The sequence below is a fragment of the Pinus tabuliformis genome, chromosome 4_1, assembly GCF_031772625.1.
Source record: "Pinus tabuliformis cultivar Carrire ecotype Pingquan chromosome 4_1, CPIR1, whole genome shotgun sequence".
NCBI lineage: Eukaryota > Viridiplantae > Streptophyta > Pinopsida > Pinales > Pinaceae > Pinus > Pinus tabuliformis.
In genome coordinates this window covers 152,259,360-152,281,256 of record NC_142303.1, presented here as the reverse complement: position 1 = coordinate 152,281,256, position 21,897 = coordinate 152,259,360, and positions in this window count along the sequence as shown.

Genomic DNA, 21,897 nt, shown 5'->3' with positions numbered 1-21,897 from the left:
AGATTCCATGATCTTCCACCTCGCAAATTGACTCTGCCATTTTTCCACTCTCGCCCATCGCACCCCATAGAAGGGCTTTCCAGTATGCATCACACCTCCCGTGTGCATTTAGGTGGGATGCAGCGCACTTTGACCATGGAGCAAGTGAGATGGTCCAGTTTTGACCAGTTCTGAGTAGTTTTTCATGGAGAACTTCTGGGAGATGATGTAATCAGCTGACCTTGTTCTTTTAGGGGATGGAACAACACTTTTAGGGACTTAGGAGTCCTTGGTTTATGGACATGTTTGATTGGGGTTGCAGTGCCCAAAAATGTCTATAACAGTTGCCCCCTAAAGCATGAGGTCGTTAATCTTTTGATGTCAGGAGAAATGCTTTATCATGAGGATCTGAAGTTTTTTCGAGCTGGAAGGCGACCTGTAATAATATACAATACAATACATTATCTTCATAATATTTTCATGATCTAGCTGAGGCAGGCATTCTCATGCTCAGCTTTATAAATTCATTTTCATGTACATAAGACAGACAATCGTCTGTGTGCAGACTGATGATTCTGGTAGAGCCATCATCCCTTAGATTGGATGATTATCTGTGCAGCAATGATGTACATTTGATGTCTTTATTTTCCTGAATATATATCGCAGCCCGGATGGATGAAACTAGATTCGGGGTCTTCAATCTCGTTCGATCTTCACTCAAAGTACAAGTCGATCCATGTGAGAGATGTTCTGGAGTCGAACATGGAAAGACATCGCCTGATTACCAGCCAGTGATGTAAGCTGTTAACAGGCGCGAGAGGAATCACCGATAATGATGATGACCCTCAAGGTACGACAATACAATTCACGTGGTGTGAAAAATGGACTTGGTGTCGAACACCACGCAAAATCTTTCGGTCGAAGGCCATTGATGTAAACCTGTCGCCGGAAGTGAGAAACTTACTATTGAGGCATGCAAGCTTTAAAGTACTGAAAGGGTTGTTCCTAGATCGACTTCCTGGATAATGAGCTGATGTCGACAAGAAGCGATCTGTCATAGGAGGGCCTTAATGAATCCCACATCTACGACATGGAATAGAGCAAATGATTTTAATGGAGGTGAAAACGATCTGATGATATAAGGTTCAGGGTGGCGATCATGAAAGAATGGAGCATAAATGTATTGCAGTGGATGAGACATAGGTGAATTCTCTGAGCGACTTCTCTTGAACATATCGGCGACACTGACATGATGGATTGGTAGCGTTAACCCCAAATGTGGATGGTGTGATGGACCAATGGTGATATGACCAGTGAACGGAACAACCCAACCCGACTCGGATGCGGAGTGAAAGTGTCATGTTCAAGAGCGACTTGCTACCAATAAAGTTTCTTCAAGTTTTCTTCCCAATTTTCCCCAGTCATTGCTGACCAGTACCTCTTTATTTTTGTCAAGCTTGAGGAGGATAACATATGCTTGTTCTATAATTTTCCCTTCGGGCAAACCCATCGCTATGTTTTAACGAGCCTAGCGATAGTGAAACTCGTTCTTGTCTGTATGGACAAGTTTGTCGCTATTCGGTTTTAACGAGTTTAACGACAAAGATAACTCGGTCCTTTTCAATTTTAGAGAGTCTGAAAGGGACATAAAGAAAACTCCAACAATCCTTTTTCATCATATAATCCCTTAAGTCCGAAAAAGTATAAAATAATACAAAAGGGATGAATTTTCGGTAATTTTAACGAGCCGAACAAAACAAGCACTCGATATTTTTGTGTAATAATCCCTCAGGTCCAAAAAGATTAAAATCTAAAGGAGGGATAGCACTTCCGGTCACTTTAACGAGCTGGAGAGGCCAATTACTTGGCAATCTTTTCATATTTTACGAGTCAGATGAAAAGAGCTTAAAGGAGACTCGTTTTTCGAGGAACGAGTGATAAATTCGGGTAGCAGCTAATTCCAGGTAAGGTTTGGAATTTTCCAATCACGGCAGTGTCACAAGGATGGCTAACAGGATCACTCTTCGCAGTTGTTCCTCAAAAAGGGTAAACAATCAAGTGGATGTGAATGATCGGCCAATACAGAGTGGAGGTGATGATGAGAACACGACCAAAGCTTCAAAGGCTGATGATAATGCATTCACAATGGTTATTTACCGGAAATTGGTTCATTTTTTAATGAATGAGCTTAAACTCTGGGGAAAACATTTGCTCCCTGCTTATGTTTAATTTTTAACGAGCTTGAACTCCACATAAAAAATGCTCAATATAATGGTCATTGATTACCTTGATTTTACCATTGACAACTTTGTTCCTTCAAAGGTTGTACTGCCTACTCAATTGCTTCATCAAACTAGTTAGAAACGAATAATATATGCTTGAAAAATGAGTCAAAACACTAATATTTTACTTGAATTACGTGAAAAGTAATTTAAAAGTGGTTTTTACCTCTCATTTACCATTTCATTTGAAGTTTGGTTTGTTGGAGCTTTGGAGGTGCTTTCCCCCTTGATTTTCACTAGCTGATTCCGGGAGATTCTGTGGACGATTCTTGGCGCCGTCTGGACTAGGTAAGAGCTAAACCTGAGCTCTTCAGTTTCATTCTTTCCTTTTTGAATTCTGAGCATGTTTCCTGGTTTTTCTGAGCCCTGGGGTTTGAATAATTCTCCCTGGCTCCATCGCACCTTTCCTATATCGAAAAGTGTGATGCATGCTGGCTTGGCCATTGGCTAGTCAGCATGCATCCCACCCAGTACACTGCTGGGGGTGTGATGGGCGCAAGGAGGGAAACTTGTGCACAGTTTTTCATGGAATTTTTTGCCTGTTTTTCACCAAATCAGGATCCTGACTCTTCTCTTGTTTGTTTTTAGAGATTCATCGGAGCAAAATGCCTGTTACATGGCGAGAACGTGAGCATGAAGAAGAGGACATGCTTGCTTTACATGATCCGGTTACGGTAAATGCACTGCGGAACTGTGGCCTGTTCAAGTTTTTCCGCATCTCTAGCATGAGGCAACAAATCAACTTGTTGCAATATTTTCTCGATGCATGGGATCCTACCGACCAGGTGTTCCAGATTAGGGGCAAATCCATCCCCTTGACTGTCGTGGACATCTATTTTTTGACCGGTTTATCGAGGCGTGGTGCCCCTATCTCATTATCAGGTTCGGCCCGTGGGGGTGAATCCGTGAGAGATTACATTCACCGGTATTGCAGAGAGGGATCTCAGCCGAGTAAGGACGGCAAGATCAATATCCGAGATGTCACTGACAGGCCCTTGAGGACCATTCTGTTCACTTTTGCTAGACTGGCTAGTAGTGCGGCTCTTCATGTGGCCAACAGGTCTTATATGCAGTATGCCTTGGAATGCCTTGAACCAAAGGTGTTCAACTGGTGTGATGTAGTACTCTCTGTGATGAAAGAACAACTGACCAAGGTAAAAAATGGAAGATTGAAGAACTTTGGTTATGGTTCTATTTTGACCGCTTTTGCCTTGGAAAAGATCCCACTGATGCAGCCACAGTATATTCCACTTGGTTTACCTCCACCGACTGAGCCACGAATGCAGAGATGGGTTGACTTCATGGCCTGACATGCGGGTCAGTCCTGGATTTCTTTCTCTGATACCTTCTTTGAGTGGTTCAACCGTCAGCAGATGGTTTTTGCCGAGTGTCCATATGCTGGTATGGATTTCCGGGGTGATCCAGATTTGGTACTGCCGGCTGGTGAGCAGTGGGGTGTCATAGGTAAATTCTCTGACCATATTCCTGTTTATTGCTTTTCATAATGTTCTTATATTTTCTTTACTCAAGACTAATCAAAACTCATGCGCTCATGTAGACATTGGACCAGTCCGACCAGCAGCACGTCCGAGAGCGCTAGCTGCCGCTCCGGCAGGAGAGGCTGTGGGGAGGGCTATCCTTCGCGACCTTGACGTGGCCGAGACTCTTTCAGCATTGCAGGATCAGGTCGAAGGTCTCACTCTTGGTATTCCGGACGTGAGGACCGACGAGCTGCCTCTTAGGCTGCAGCGACATACTACTGGCGTGCCAAGTCGATGGACTCGGCTTTTACGCATGATTGCACAGGCAGTGACTTGTTATCATCAGCACCATTAGACTAGGGTGCCCCCTTAGCATTTTGAGTTTTGGGTCATCTGACCAATTTTGTCTTGGTTACAGAACATTATGTGTAAACCACAAACAGTTATATATATATTTTTGATTTTCAGAGTTTTATTTTGGTTAAGTTACATGATCCTGATGCAAATATTGATGAAATGCTTCTTTTATAAATGTTGCAAATGTCTATCTAACACATAATTTGCCAATGAGTATGTTAATGTGTTTAAGTTTCTGGAAATATGTTGATATTGAATAGAATCAAACTGTCTTTCCAAAATCTTGACCCTTGGGAACATGCGATAGATAGCTGGATGTCGGACGGAGTAGATACCAGTGAGTTGTAGGATGACGAGTTGTGAGTCTAGCCTGACGACAAGTCGGCGTATTCCATGTGTGATGGCATAAGAGAGGAGTTCTATCAACGCGCTATATTCGGTGATGTTATTTGTTGACCAACCAATACATACCCCTCTGAAACTTACTAACTCGCCGCTTGGATCAAAAATGGCCCAGGCCGCAGAAGATAGGTTCTGCGAACTACGACTCGCTCCGTCAGCATATCCAACAAATGATTCCAATAGGTTTGACATCTGCAACAAATGTAAAAAATGGATTACCTAACCAAAACAATTACCCTTAGCGAAAACAAAAATTTAACAAAAGCATAGGGGTTACTACACTGAATCATGCGTAGTAACACTTAAGATACAACCCGTTACGGGGTTGCGCCAGTGGAATCCCATCATAATCCACTAACTCGTAGGCCCCTTTTGCTAATACACATTTAACAATATAGGGGCCCATCCACAAAGACTTGAATTTACCTGCTCCCAATTTATCGGATTCCTGGTCGTAAAGTAAGACCAAGTCACCTTCTGAGAAGACACGAGGTTTGACATTCTTGTCGAACTGCGCCTTGACTCGTTTCTTATGGGCTTTGTTAGCCAAAGCGGCATCACAACGGGTTTCATCCAATTGGATTAGTTCCAAGAAATGAGCCTCCTCTTCTAAAGTTTCGGGGAGAAGGTCGACTGCGAGTTTGAGGGACGAGATTTCACACTGAACTGGTAAGATTGCTTCTAGGCCATACACCAGTTGAAAGGGTGTAAACCCAGTTGCATTCCTTATCGATGTTCGGTATGCCCACAAGGCCGAGTACAGGATCAGGTGCCAACTCCTTTTGTGGACTCCAATCATCCTTTGCAGCATCCGCTTTAGGACCTTGTTGATTGCTTCAACTTGTCCATTGGCCTGCGGGTAATATGGAGTAGAGCTGTCGTGGGACAACCCTAATTTGGCAGCCAATTCAACCATCATGTGATTGCGAAAATGTGATCCATGATCTGTGACTATGGCCTGTGGAATGCCGAATCTGGCAACTACATGATTGAAAAAGAAAAGGGCAGCCGTTTCGCCGGTGTTGTTTAATGTAGGCATCGCCTCGGCCCATTTGGTAAAATAGTCTACCGCGACTATGATATACCCATGCCCCCTGGTCGAGGTGGGGTTACATGTCATGAAATCTATGCCCCATTTGGCGAATGGCCCAACAGTAACTACTGGTTGCAGGGGTGTGGGTGGTCTTCTGGTTTTGCTATCGAAAATTTGACACGCATGGCAACTTCTGACTGCGGTTATGCAATCTTTGAACATTGTTGGCCAGAAGTATCCTGCTCATAAAATTTTTTGCGTCGTAGCGTAACCAGATTGATGCCCCCCACACGCGCCTGAATGGCAATCATTCAGGACTTTTTCGGCCTCCTCATGGGTGAGGCACCTCCTCAGAACTGTATCGACACCACGACGGTAAAGCGTATCACCGACGATCATGTAGTCTTTTGATTGGTATCGAATACGTCTTTGTTCCGAGCGAGAGGTATTAGACCTATATTTTTGGGTTTGGAGATAGATAATTATATCCCCATACCACGGATTTCTTGAAGATATCAGAAACAAAGATTCATCCATGATGGTTTCTCCGGATGTTTCATCGTTGGACGACGATGGGAGATCGCATAGTAATTCCGCGAAAACCAGGGATTTCTTCGATTTGGATTTTACAAATTCCAGATCAAACTCTTGAAGAATTGCTATCCATTTTGAATATTTGTCCCCCAGCAACTGTCGCGACAAGATATAAGTCATGGGGTTGCAATATGACAAAATGGTAGTTTTTCAAAAGAGGACATAGTGTCGAAATCTCTGTATCGCTTGAACAGTTGCGAGAGCCAGCTTTTCAACGTAGGAATACTTGCTTTCTGTATCATTTAAGTTTCTACTCAAATAATATATAGGATGTTCACTTCCATTGTCTTCTTGAATTAAAACCATTGTGATGGTTGTATCCACTGCCGCCAGATACATGGGATTCCTTTAAAGCATCAAAGGAAGCTTGCACGACCTGATCCCAGACGAAGGGTACTTCTTTTTTCAATAGACGTGTATAACCTTTAGCAAGTTCGGCGTAATTTGGAATGAACCTCCTCAGAAAGTTTGCTTTCCCTTGGAGTTTCTGAATCTGAAGCAAATTTGAAGGTGGAGGCAAATTTATGATTGCCTGAACCTTACATGGGTCGAGACGAATCCCATCCTTTGAGACTACAAAGCCAAGCAAATGACCAGAACTGACACAGAACACACATTTGTGTGGATTGAGTCGTATCTTGTAGTGTCGGCAACGTAGAAATATCACTCTCAAATGCTGCGGATGATCAGTCCGCTTTCGCGAATGAGCCGGAAGATCGTCGAGATATGGTTGAACGATGTTTTTGATGTCATGGAAGGCATAATTCATTGCCCTCTGAAATGTTGCCCCTGCATTCTTTAAACCAAAGGGTAATTTGCGATATGCAAATGTTCCCCATGGACAAATAAATGCAGTCTTTGACTAGTCTTGTGGGCGGATATTTATTTGATTATACCCGGAGAATCCATCCATAAATGAGAAGATTTCACATCCGGCGCATTCATCAATTATCTGGTCAATAAAGGGTGTAGGGTAGTTGTCTTTTGGACAAGCTTGATTTACATCCCTATAATCGACGCACACTCTAATCGTTCCTTGTTTTTTCATTACAGGAACAATGTTCAATACCCAATCGGTTAGAGGAACTGGGTGAATAAAACTAGCATGGAGAAGTTTTTCAACTTCTGCCTTTATGGCAGCGGCTTTATTGGGGTGCACCTGCCGTAGTCGTTGTCGTACTGGTTTGACATCTGGATACATCTTGATTTCGTGTTCAACTATACTTGAGTCAATGCCTGTCATTTCATCATATGACTAAGCAAAGACATCTCTGAATTTGCGAAAAAAAGCTTCGTATATTTCCAGTTCTGAAGGAGAACAACATTTGCCAACATAAATATTCTCTACAACATCTGTTTTGGTCGAGATATTTATGGTGAGAGTCTCTTTGATATTGGACAAGTTTTGCTCGGAATCCACTGTGTTTACATTATTTGATAGGGAATCAAAAACTGAAGGATGATGAAGGTCATCGGGAGTATCTTCTTGACAATCTGGAAGATGGGAACGATGGTGGTAATCTTCCCGTGGCGCCCCGTCAATTATCATTGACTGAACAATTCCTTCGTCTGTGTAATGTACTTGCAACCAAGGATCTGAAGGGGTGCCATATTCCTTAGACCTATCTATCCAAACGCTTGATGAGCGTTGATTTGGGTTTGCCTCCCATGCCAAAAACATTGATTGCTACAATATTTCTATTGGGCTTGGAGGCAATACCTGCAGATGATCCATGCTAATATCATTTTCTGAGATCTTTTGAATAGAAGATATCATATTGCAGGTTCCTACCGTCGCCACTTCCGCCAGATTGATTGGAGGTGGGAGGGCAAAAGTCCCCATTAATATAGGGTCTTTTAGTAGGCCTACTCCGATATTTTGAAGCGAATGGGGGCTTCCATGGATCATCGGAATGCTTCCCGTAACTTGGGAACTATTGGGGAGAAATGTTTGCTGGTTGACAATTGTAATTCCCCCTTGAAAGGGAAATGCAATCTTCCTGAAGTAGGTCGACACAACCGCAGCCATAGCATATATCCAGGGCCTTCCCAGTAGGATGTTGTAATCGAGGTTTCCGTCGATTACTTCAACATCTATTTCTACTGTTTTCCCCCCCAGTTCAACTTGCAAGTTACTTAAAATCCCATATGGGGTATATGTTCGTCCATCAAATGCTTTTAATGTCATCGAAGATCGCGACAAGGTTGGAGATCCTAAAGTTTTCCAGCAACTCATCGACATAATACATGTAGATGCCCCCTCATCAATAATTGTTTGATGAACAGTTTTGTTGAGGGCTTTCACTTGAATGAGGAAAGCTAGTTGAGCTGGTAACTGAGGATCATATCCTTTGTGATTAAAGGACACAAGATTAGAATCCTTTGGGTCTATCCCACCTATTGCTGATAATAAAGCCTGCTTTTGGGAGGGGCAATTTTGCAGTACCTCAAGTGTCGACATAGCGAATGGTGATTGGGCCAGATCTTCCACTATATTATAATGTTGTGCTGCTCTAGCACGAGGATTAAATGTCGACTTGTGTACTACTCCCTTTGGCGGTTTTATTGTTAGCTCTGGAATGATGGGCGGCGCAACTTCTATCGAAGTTGTTGTCAAACTACTAGGTTGATCTTTATCCTTGTTGTTCGACAACTGTGGATTCCCGTAATATTTATTTCTTGTTGTTATCAAAGCATCATTTTGTTGCTTCGAAACTGACAACATCAGCACTTGGGACGGGGAAGCATTGTCACCGGCAACCAGATTTGTTCCTGGATTTGGAAACGGATCAGTTAATACCGCCGAGGTTTTCGAATTCTTGAAGAATTTTTTAAGCTCAGCTTTATATGGACAATCTTTTACCCAATGATCCTCATCACATATAAGACATGGACGATTTGGTTTCTTATCTCCAGAAGGGTTTGCAGAAGATTTTTCAGGTGATGATTCCTCATTTTTCTTCTTCTTCCCTTTGTTTTTCTTCTTGCCTCCTGGTTGCTTGGTTTCTTTGCCTTTGTCTGTTGAGACGGCATTTACTTCCGAGGCGAGAAGTTCTTCTTTTTCATTTTGACTAGAAATCTTACAGGCCTTTTTAGATGTAGCCTTTGTTGATTTCGTGTCTGTCGTACCAATCACGCCATCGCCGACATGAGAGTCATTGTTCGATTTAGGAGGAGGAGGAACGGAAAATTCCAGTCTGGGAGCGTCAGGGATTTTATCGTAGAGCATGCCAGACTGAGTATAAATCAAGTCTAAATATTGTGCACGAGCAATAACTTGCTCTTTAGTGACGACTCCTCCCTTTTCCACATCTTCTGTAATGGAAGGTAATAATGACTTAATAAACCATTCAGCTAAAAGCTGATCAGGAACGTATGTTTTTACCATTCTACGACGACGTCGCCACTCATGAATATGATCGGATATGTGAGTGGCCGTCGTTTGTTTGAAATTGGTAAGAAGTTCTATTCCTGTTTCGTACCTTATGGGTAACTGAAAATGGGTTTAAAAGGTTGTGGCTAGGGTACTGAAGTTATCAAACGAAGCTCTAGGTAATTCGATATACCATTTTGCTGCCGGACCAGTTAACGTTCTCTGAAAAAGGCGAAGCCTAATCGAATCATCGTTTAGGGTGTTTGATGAACACCACAGATGAAAGGTCATCACATGATTCGATGGGTCTTCACCCGAATTTCCATTAAATTTAGGAATATCTGACGGAAGTTTATGCGGAATTGCTGGCCACCAAGGGGCATAAGCAATTGGATCGTTCGTTAGCCGATTTAGATCCGGTAACTCTAAAGTCGCCACGAAGGGTAACTGCTGATTCAGGTTTGGCGAAGCATACCCAGGATAAGATGGAATTGCCTGAGCAGTTGCTCTTTGCATACCAGCATGATGTATTTGATGCTGGTAACTTTGGTAAGGTTGATGGGCATAACCATTATAGAATGGTTGATTTTGACCGTTTTGAATATACGGCTGCCCATTATTTGCAAAGATTTGTTGCTCAGACCCTTGGTAAACTTGTTGGAATTGCGGTTGTTGATATTGCACCAGCCATGGTTGTGAAGCCATGTGTTGTTGTCCCGTTTGGGCCTGTGTCATTCCACTAGTTGGCGATTGTGGTTGAGTCACAGGGATAAGAGGCTGTTGCATTACGACCTGAGAAACCTGAGGTTGACATACAACAGGCAATGCTTGTACTTGCGACACCGTCACAATAGCTGGCGTAGTTGGTATATTTGACATAGGTAAACATTGTTGCATCGAGTATACAACTCTTGGTTGTTGAGGCAGTATTGGCACCCAACCGCTAGATGTAATTCTAGCATAACCTGAATTTTGTTGTGAACTCTCGTATGGTTGTTCTCCCGGAGGAGACAATGAAAGGGTATATTGCCCCCCATACGGCGGTAATCCGGTACTCAAAGGAATGATTTTCCCTTGAGGACCGGACTGCCCAAATTGACACCGTGAAGTATCAATTTGCTGAGACTCAACATAAGAGCTTCCAGATATTACTCCGGATGAACAAACGGGAACAGACCATACTGTCAAGATAGCCCCTAAGTGGGCCCCATCTAGCGATTGAGAGCTAGTTGGGACAGATGGTATGCTGGCGAACATTGTTGGAGTGACAGCAGGAAGTTCTGTCGTCGCTGTGTCAGATGACACAGTCCTAGATGTCGATGGTTGTTTAGACATTTCTAGTCTATCCAAAAGATTTCCTAGTGATTCTACAGGAGCTTCCGATAACGGTAGACTAATTTCTAATGAAGAAGGATATAGGGTGATCCCGACTCCAAATTGCGATGGAGTACTAGATGGAGGATCCTCCACAATCTCTTCTATAGCAATCAGACCAGGTGGAAGAGGTAGACCGTCAGGTCCGTAAAATATTTCCGGTGTCGAAGAAGGTATAGATTCTGTAGCGACAGATGTTTGGGGAATAACACCTTCCGAATCAGCTGTAGGTGGAGCTGGTTCAGTAATACAAGTGTTTACCTTCACACTAGGATCAACTCTACTGTCCTTTGGTGGCTGCGGAACTTCTTCTATAGAGGTAGGGATACCAGAAATGTTTGGAGTAACCAGAGTCTCCGATGGTGTCGGAACACTTGTTCCAACTTTACAGGGGATTTCGAACCGGTTAAACGAGTTCGCTTCGTCCGTAACAGTTTTGATTCTGGAGACAAAAATAGTTGACTCGTAAGCCTCCGCGAATGACGGGGTTTCAATTGACTTTCTTCCACGATTGCGGATTACTCGATCAACTAAAAATCAAGGGGAAATATGTTTCTGAATTAAATGAATTTTAGACGCTTTGACACAACTTGTTTTTTCAATTTCTAAGAGTCGAGAAAAACAAAAGATGACTCTAGTCAATTTTTAATGAGCCTGAAGTGACAAGTGCTCAGATGGACCTTTTCCTTTAAGGAGTCTGAAAAGGAACGAAAGAGACTACTCTAGAAATCTAGACAGAGGGATTACCAAACCAATCGCAAAACTGCAGAATACTTTTTACGGTACGGCAGTCAATCTTCCCGAATGCTGTGTTCAGTGCATTGCGATCGATAGGGCGGCAGACACGGCTTCCTATGGATAAAGGATATAGCCTATTGTGGTCTCCCAATATATACTCGACGGTACGTGGGAGCACAAGTCCGTATTGGCACTTGTCGTCTCAAAGTGGAGGAATCACCCAACCAGCAATGAAAACAACAGTTACCAGGCTTTATGACGCCGGAATACGTCTCTAGCCTAGACTTCTAAATGTTTTGCGTTAGGTTCCAAAGCATTTTTAGATTCATTAAATTTATTTTACAGTTGATCTTGCTTAAGAAATTTTCCTTTCAGGTTCACCGCGTGATGTAGATTTTTTTCCAAAGAAAAAAAGCGAACTTTTTATTAAAACATAAAAAGTTACAAGCATATGCTTTAAGCATTCAATTTGGCTGAGTGGAAATTAATCATACAGCCCGCAATGTACAGCATTGCCTAAATATCAGAAAAAGAATGAGCTGCTCCAGTTTTCTGGAGTGCAGCAAAAAAGGAGAACCAGCTGGTCTAAGTCTTCCTGCCTTTCTTCTTCTCCACTTTTCGCCAACCATCCATGTTGGGAGGGGAGTCAATAACGGCGAGCTGGTTTTCCATCGTACTCATTGGTTGCTCCTTATCTGAATCCGATCCTTCAGGACTGTGGCTTCGTTTAATACCGCTTGTTTCCATCTGGGGCTCTTGTTCTGTTTCCTCATTGATCTCCTTGTCCTTATTGTCCTGATTTTTATCCTTTGTTGTATTTTGTTCTTTTTTCTTTTCTGCAGTTGCCTTCTTAAGTGCAGTGTCTATATTCTGCCATCCTTTCGGCTTCCTTTGTTGTTGCTTGCTCTTGTTGAGGCTTGGACATGCATTGTACAAATGACCTGTTTGTTGACATCCCCGGCACCTGAAAGCTGTATTCTCATAGTCCAACGGTTGTTCCCACTGTGTATTATTGAAATTCAGAATGATACTCTCAGGTAGTCCTCGGCTAAGATCTACCTCGACACATATTCTGGCAAAAGTAAATATTCCTTTTATGTGTCTCTCTGCGTCGATCTTTATCATTCTCCCCAGTGTATTTCCAATTGTTATTAGAACCTTTGAATGCCAAAAATGTAGAGGAAGATTATGCAACCTCACCCATACAGGCATCCTTGATACCACCATGGTGCTAGCATCAAAATCAGGAAACCAAGGGGTAATAAAAAGTCCAGCACTGCCCCAGAACCATGGCCCTTGGTTGAGTACTGTTTCCCTTTCTTCCTCTGTTTCAAAACATACTATAAAAAACCCTTTGGGGTATAGGTAAATTTGGCATTTTTTTGTCCAAACAGAGTGAATCCATTGATACAATGCATCAGTTCTAGGCCAAAAACCGTTAAATCTACAAATGACTGCATTTTTTTTTAGATCTGAATATAGATTTTCTACCTCTGGTATTTCGATGGAAATAGCTGGGCTCTCCGGCATTTGATCTACAATGTACTGCCCTGGAGGTTCCGTAGCCGCTGTGGAATTTTTTCCTTTGCCCTTCACTGCTTCCTTAAAGGACCCATTGCTTTGCGAGCTAGTTCCAGCATTTTCGGCTCCTCCTCGTAATCTCATATTGAGAATGATTGTGGAACCTGGCTTGATGTTATATCCTTGCATGGTTCTGTATTCCTGCAGTGATCTGCCCTCATTTAACAGGTGTTGTTCCTCAGCCGGGTAGCCAGTCTGATCGGCAATATTTTCCTTTAGATCTGAAACCCTGTCGCTGTCATAAGTCCAGATCACGATTGTAGTTCCTTTTGGCGTCTTCACAAAGATTTGAAACCCGGATCTGGCAATCTGGGGTAGCTCGGTTCTTGTCAGATCTGAGCCGTCCGACTCCGTATCCGAGAGAAGTTCAAGATCTCTTGGATTTTGGCGTTCCCTTCGATTGTTGTCAGATCGGATAGATCCAGGCCAGATTGGAAGTCACTGATTCCCCCACTCTGTCATGGGCATTTGTATCCAGCAGTGGGATCCAGATCTTCGGGTTCATGGCCAGTATGGTTAGGGTCTCTAGACCCGACTTCCATTCAATGTCGAAAACCCTCGACTGATCTGCAATGTACCGGGCCATCGCATTCTGCACAGACCATATACCCCTTCGATCTGTCCAGCTCGGCCTTCCTGCTACTGGCTGATTTGACCAATTTCCAACCTGCATGTTGCATTTGACGAGGTCCAGGGGGGTTACGCCATTATCGGTTAGATCGCATCTGAGAATGCCTCCTATGGTGCGAGCCGTGTCAAAGGCTGGGGGATACATGGCATTTTTCCCCTGCTCGCTGGGCGCCAGCGCGTCACAAGTCTTGGGATCCTTGGCGTTGTCATTAACCTTTTCTGCGGAAGCCCTAGCGTTGTTTATACTCGACGGAGAATTCCTGTTTCTGTTTAAAAGTGTCTCTGGTACAAACGTGCCTCCTCTGAGAAGGCAGGCAGAAGCAGGGGCGTACAGAAAGCTTGGAATCGCCGAGCAGATGGATTGCTCTGAGATCGCCATGGTTCCTCCGATCTTTTTTTCACCGCGTGATGTAGATGTACAATTCCTAAAATGCAATCTAAGATGATAAACAATCGTTTAATCTTCTTTTTGCAATGAAAATCCTAGCTACTAAAGAAAGAGAGATGATATTCTTTCAACATAGAGCAGAGAGCACACACTATATGCACTATCCTAAATCAAACCAACAAACAGTCTAAATGCAAATGCACATGCATGTATTTGTTTTCAGCCTTCTTAATGTGTGAATGATAAAAAGAAAGCTAAGCGCAAATCTGAATTATTTTTCGAAGCGACATTACTAACAAGCTTCTTTTCAAGACAAAATGAAGACAATAACGACACTTTGCGATTTGGAATGGAAATCTTGCTTTCGACACTTGAAAAACTACTAATTCAAATCAAATACAAGAGTAACAGTGTAATCGACTATCAAGAACAATCGGATTCTCTTCTATGACTGAAAACGACACTTGCGACACTTCCAAATCAAGAAACGACAGTTCAATTACGCTACTTCTTTGTAAGAGAGAACTGAAAATGGCTCACAATACATAAAAACATTTACAGTTCTTTGCACAATGGAGGTGGAATAATGGCAAGGAGGGGGTTTCCAATAGAGGTATATTGACTACAGACAGCAAAACTCCTGAATAGAGCTGAAAAGAGTGAAGAAAAACCAAAGTCTGGAGGCAAAATTAGCCTTCTCTGATCAGCGCACCTGTTACACAGGGATTCCAGTATGCATCCCACCTACAGCACACGGGAAGTGCGATGCATACTGATATCCTTGAAGAGAGGGTGCGATGGTACAGTGCGATACTTTTGATCCAGTTCTTGATCACAGTTTGTAGCACAGTTCAAGGATTTAGGCCGAGCAAGTGATAATCAGTAAATAAATCACAGGGGTAGATCTAAGGAGGTTACTAGAGCCACCACAAGGGCAATTAGAGAGTTTGTAAATCGATTGTTCAGTTCATAAACAAAACCTAGAGATAGACTGAAGCAGCATTGATCTACTTTGCACTTGCATAACAAATGCAGTTCGAAGGCTAGCTGGCTTGACTTCAGGCTTCGTCTGTAAGTTTATAAAGCAAACAAATATAGACAAACAAACAATCTATTCGCTCCCCAGCGGAGTCGCCATTTTGTTATCGGGAAATCTAGTGTCCATGCAGAGCTGCTAGTCCCACTAAGACTGGTAGCTATCTTAGAAACAAACAAACTAAAACTACTTTCGTTTTCCTTTATGAGAAGTAGATAAGAGGGGAACAAAGGAGACCAACCTCTGTCTTGCGCTTGGTTCCTTACTTGATTCCTCTCCCTTTTGATAGATCTCTGCCACTCGCTTCCTCGTCTACCCAGCTTCAAAGAGCACCTGTGGAATCAAAGCAGCATAACACTATCCAAGAACAGAGATCTACTATCACAAACAATATAGGACCAGATATATATTGACCACACAAATGCATATATCATCAATCATACAAGAATGTGGAGGAAAACTTGAATAGCTTTATTAATATCAAGAATAGCAAAGAGGATTACAACCAATTGTTTTGACCCAACGTCATCCTCTCAGCAAGAAAGCCCTTCTTCACCTCATGAAAAGCTTAGATCACCCAACACTATGATGTTACACCAAGAAACCAGCAACACTTCCTTACAAGATACAAAATTCCAGCCTCCTGGATCTCTGGGATGAGGGATCCATATATAGATGATTGCAGGGAGGTGAGTCATCTTCTGAGATTTGATTAGTGTCCTCTCTCTGATAGTTCTTGATTCCACTTGGAGATTGATGATCTCTTACTCATCCCTGGGCGAATGCAGAGAGGCAAGTGTCATAGGAGAAGTTTCTGGAAGATTCCATGATCCTCCACCTCGCAAATTGACTCTGCCATTTGTCCACTCTCGCCCATCGCACCCCATAGAAGGGCTTTCCAATATGCATCGCACCTCCCATGTGCATTTAGGTGGGATGCAGCGCACTTTGACCATGGAGCAGGTGAGATGGTCCAGTTTTGACCAGTTCTGAGTAGTTTTTCATGGAGAACTTCTGGGAGATGATGTAATCAGCTGACCTTGTTCTTTTAGGGGATGGAACAACACTTTTAGGGACTTAGGATTCCTTGGTTTATGGACATGTTTGATTGGGGTTGCAGTGCCCAAAAATGTCTATAACAAAGTGGAGGGATGGGAATGATCCATTGAGTTAAACTCAGGTCAGTTCTTTCCTTGAAAATGTGAACTATACTACTTAGAAAGGATGTGTGTTCCTCCATGAAAAAACTTTAAGGAAATAGGACTTTAGGATTCCATAAAGATATACCTTTAGTGGTAAATGAAATTCCTTGAATAGACAGAGTAAAAATTTCCCATGTATGCCAACCATTGTTTGGTGAGGAAAAGGTCTTCCATCTAAATCATGGTGAAGTCACTAAAATCAAATAAAAGAAAATAGAAAGAAGGAAAAAAGAAATTCAAACAGAAGAAAAAGAAATCAATAGACTCTAAAATGTGAAAATGAGGAAAACAAAAGCTGAAAGAAAAGCCCAAATTTAAAAGACAAACTCAACAAGACTAATTACACAAATATCTCAACAAAATAATAAACGAAGATAACCACGTGAGTTTGTCTCTTGTTAAGATTTTAATGATTTTATCTTGCAGATTTACAAGCAATTAGGCTTCTAAGCCGAAAAGGAAATAGTAATCATTAAGCCAAATGAGAAGTCTCTGTCTGCTACAAATTTTCTTGTTTCAAAACAAATCCTACATAAAAGCATATTAACCCTTTTATGATAAAAGTGTTACTTTAGAAATAGACTAAAGGTTTAGAAACTCCCCAATTTAGCTGATTTGATAAAGATCATCACTACTTCCTCAAAAATTTGAAAGCACGCAAAATAAAAGACACTGAGTGCCAAATCTGAGCCAGCTGGGGTGTGAGATAATTATGGGATACCTATAAAACAAATATATATATCAGCAAAATTAAAAATAAAACTTAAAGAATTAAAAAAAATGAAGATGGGCATATGAGACTTATCATTGGAGAATCTCATTTAATTTACTTGAAAGGCGTGGATCTTCTCCAACAAAAGATAGCCTCTTCTTTTAATTTGAAGTAAAAACATGAAGAAGTAGTTGTCAATGTAGTTTTTATTAGCCCAAAATCATAACTTATTAAAGCTAAACTACAACGAGCAATAAACTAGAAGAAAACAATGTTTCATGTTTAGGGAATATTAAATGAATAAAATCCATAAAAAATGAGAATTAAGATTTGCTTCTTTATTAATTACAACAGTGATTGTTCTCTTTGTCTTTTTAGATTTTATATCAACTCCAATATTTTCATAAAATCTCAAAATTCAAGACCAAATCCCAACTTTGTGTAGAGGGAGAGGACTTGAATTTTGTATGTTAAATATGAAGTGATATATTAGAATTAAAACAAAAGAGAGTTCAAAAATGAATTGAGCATGATCCATCCCCTTTGTGTGTTTCGAATTTACTTACCAGCTAGTTGCTAAAGAGTGCATTTTTCTGTGCCTTGTCAACCTTCTTCATTTCTTCAATATGCCGAGGACTTGAACCTCTTTTATATCACTTTAAGTGAATTGATGATAGACCATGAGAGTCTTGTCACGTTGGATTTCAGAATGGATAAATGTACGATATTCCAGTGTCCCAGAAGAGGGAGGCTCGATATAGATACTACGAGTTACAAAGGCTCTGATATAAATATATTATGATAACAATATTTTAAATGTATAAAAAGATTTATCGGAAAAATGAATTTGGCAAGATAATATCTCGTAACAATTTTAAAATAGGTCCCGATATGGAAGGTGTTGATAAATGATATGCCAAAGGTAAGAGCTCAAGGTTTCCAAAAATTTCTTAATGGGAAAAACTCTGATAAACAAAGACCTTGCTTCATAACGTTTTCAGCGACGTTCGTTTTCAGAAGTTCAATTAAATCCCACCTCTAATATAATATGTCCCGATGTTTAGAATATTAAAGGGAAGCAAGATCTCAGAACAATTTTTTTTCCGTAACTTCCTATAAATAAATCTTACGATATCAAATATGCCCGATAGTGAATGAATTTTAATGTATAACATGGGAATATTGTATATTGGGCATTCAACTATCGGAGGTAATCAATCTCATAATATTTTTATAAAATGGCTCTGATAGCTTTTGTTCCGATAAGAAAATAACAAGAGCACCTACATTTGTCTATAAAAATAAGCTTTCGAGGAAAGGAGTCTGAGATTTAATAAATATAAGAATAAATCGGGTGTCAAAGATCTCGAAAACCTTTTTGAAACTCAAATCAACTTACAAGACTTTGAGACCACAAGATTCCAGTGAAGACAATGAAATAGGGGTCATTTCCTTCGCTAAGTGTAATGGACGTGATAGTGGAGGAAAAGGCAATGTGGATCTCGGAGAGGTAAATCTTAGAATTTGTTTTTAAATGCTTCCGATATAATACAAACCCAAGAGTCTGATAAGCTAGAAAGTCTGAAATTTTGAGGAAAGATCTCGGAAAAATGAAAATTAGAGGATCGAGATTCCAAGATTCACCAATTAGAGGCTTTGAGTCACTTCGAAATAAAGGAATATGAATGAAGGTAAAACGATATGAACGGTGTGATGCAATGGTTCAACTCAACTTGGCAATTGTAAGATTCAGAATGGGTAGAGATAAAATCATGGATAGGATTATTTTATGACTTGCTGCAAGATTTTGGAGAAAATTTCCTTTGCTTATGGGCCTTCTTTAATTTAAAATGCGAGAAGTTGTAGACCACGACAAATCTGAACAAGGAATGGCTAATTGTTCAATTTGAGCTACATTAACGATTATTAGCTCATCTCATGCATTTGTGAAGCAAGGAAATATGAACATAAGAAACAATATAAAATACCAAGATTCTGATGAAAAAGAAAATACTTCCTTGAACATGTTACAGATTGTAAATGGCTGACTGCTTGCTTTATTCTAAAGATGAAGAAAAATAGCAACAGATGAAGATGAACATATTTATGCATACCTGGAAGAGTCAAATTGTAAGTTTACCTCATGAATCTTCAAGTTCTCCCATGCATTTGTATAAGTTCAAAATCATCTTATTATTCAATTTAAACTAACTACTAAGTAATGAGAAATTTGCATTTGTTTCCCATTTAAATTGAGGAAACTGTGGTAAAAATAACCAAAAGAAATGTTTGTGAATTTAGGGAAAATTGATATGCACAGTTGTAATGATCCTTTGAAATTTCAACATTCATGATTTGTTTGAGAAAAACAATTTTAATCTTACAATGAAAATTTGTGAAGAGGGATAATCAAGAGCATTACATGTGTATGATCCAAAGTACTCTAAGCCACTTTTGCCAAAAATGAAATGGATAGCAAAGGAAATATTTGAGCCCATTACTTGTTTATTAAAAATTTACAAATTAAACTGAAAAATAAAATAGAGATGAACTAAGAAACAAAATTAATCCTATTACTATTGTAACTAACTGAGAGAGCATATGACTAAGTATAGTCATACTTCTAGTGAAGCCATTCTCTCAGTTTTAATTCTGTACATATGAAAATGTTGAAAATCAGTAACAAAAATAAAACTGCAACTAAATCATTAAAAAAAACTTAGCCTACTATTTACATCTAAACTTAACAAAATAAAATTATTTACATAAGCCTTACCTTGAAATTCCTTCAAACATCTGCCTACAAGATCATAAAATTCAGAATTTATTTCAATCGATGCTTGAAATAAGTTCGGGGGGAGAGGGAAAACAAACCAACATTGAATGATATGTCTTTAACTATCATAGGTTGTTGTAAGAAAATAATTTTATGCACAAAAGAAAGTGCATGATTAGAAATCTTCTTTTTTATGAAACATGGATAACAATGTAGAAGATTTCGAAAGGTATTACATGGTTGGTGAGAATACAATAGTGGGCTTTCGAATGTCAACATTTGTGAAAAATTAATTTGAAAATCAGAAACAAATTGGCCACACATAATCATCAAATAAAATCTCAAAATAAGAAGTAGCCAATGCTCATGATTGAAATTCTAAAATTGATTTTCATATATGTTTATTAACGCACTTGATGAGAGACTAGAGTTTTGATACTCAAAATGCCAACACAATATGCCCAGAAAATCAAAAATAAAATTTGAAAAAGAAAGAAATTGAAATGGGGGAAAATGAGAGAAAGGGAAACTATAATGTACATTTATGTTACAGATAATAGTACAACATAGTGGGAGTTTGTTTGTAAAGATTTCATTTCCACAAGTGATTATAAAATTAAAGTCATTTTTTTCTTCATTCACTTGCAGAGATGGGAGAATTTCAAGATTATGATTACAAAAAGGTATGCCATCATCATAGGAGTCATAAATTGGGGCAAATTCATGTTTTTTTAAAGCATCGCGATGATCGAATGATGAAGAATTAATTGAAACATTTAAACTAGCATCCTTTCCCTCTTCAAAAACAAATTCACTTAAAGAATGAGAGTCAATTAAAACAATTTTTGAAGAAGAAGAATAACAAGGTTCAATGTTTTCATCATCATGAACAATTTCGTTAGTATCTTCTTTTTCTAAATCAAAATTAGATAGAGAATCGTATGCCAGAGAATTTTCAAAATTGTACACAATTAAATTTTCTCTATTCTATTAGAACTTCTGATAATTCATAAATGATAACTCCTTCATCTTTTGAACTATTATCAATGCCGAAAGGAGCAACTGCATTATCATTTAGTGAAATTTTATCAAACAAATCGGAATACAAAGAAAAGTGAGAGAATTTGAATTTACAAACCTGTAAATTTCTCTGTTAGAAGAATGTTGCTCGTTCCCCAAAATGTGTGATTTTGAATCTTCTTGATTTGCATGATGGAAAAGTTCGGGATGCTGATATGCGTCCCCATCGCTAGAAGAATTGGATTTTCCAACGCTTGGAAGAATATCAGGAGGAAAATATTGATTTCTGCTCATCACTGATTGTAATTGCTCATTCTCAGCAGCGTTATTAATTTGGGCAAAGTAATTTTTCTCCTGAAATCATTCATTGGCAATTCTAGCTTCTAGAAGAGGATCATTATTAATGGTTTGAGCAATAGATTCTTCAATAGAAATACATGAATTTTATGATTCTTGATAAGGAATACAAGGGAGATATATCAAATGTTTAAACCAACCCATTAATTGAAATTGAGGAGGAAAATATTTGGATTGAAATTGCATTAAAATTAATTTAAATCTAATTATGAAATTGTCTAAAGATTCACCTTCCATCCTACGCAATTCTTCCAATTGGTCACACACCTTTTCGTAGTCGTATTGTTGAAAAGCATGAAGGAAAATTTGTGAAAACTTGTCCCAACTATGTACAGAGGAAATTGGAAGAGATAAACACCAATCTTTGGCTTTTCCTGTCAAAGTAAGAGTGAATATCCTACAAATATTATCTTCATCAATATTGAAATTATTGGAACTTAAAATAAACTAAAGGAGATGATCAAAATTAGAAGTCTTACCATTATATTTTACCTGAGACAAGGTCTGAATTGCCTTTACTGGAGTAGTAGTCAGATGAGGTCAAATAAAGCAACTCCAAGGAGGTCTTTTACATGGAACCAT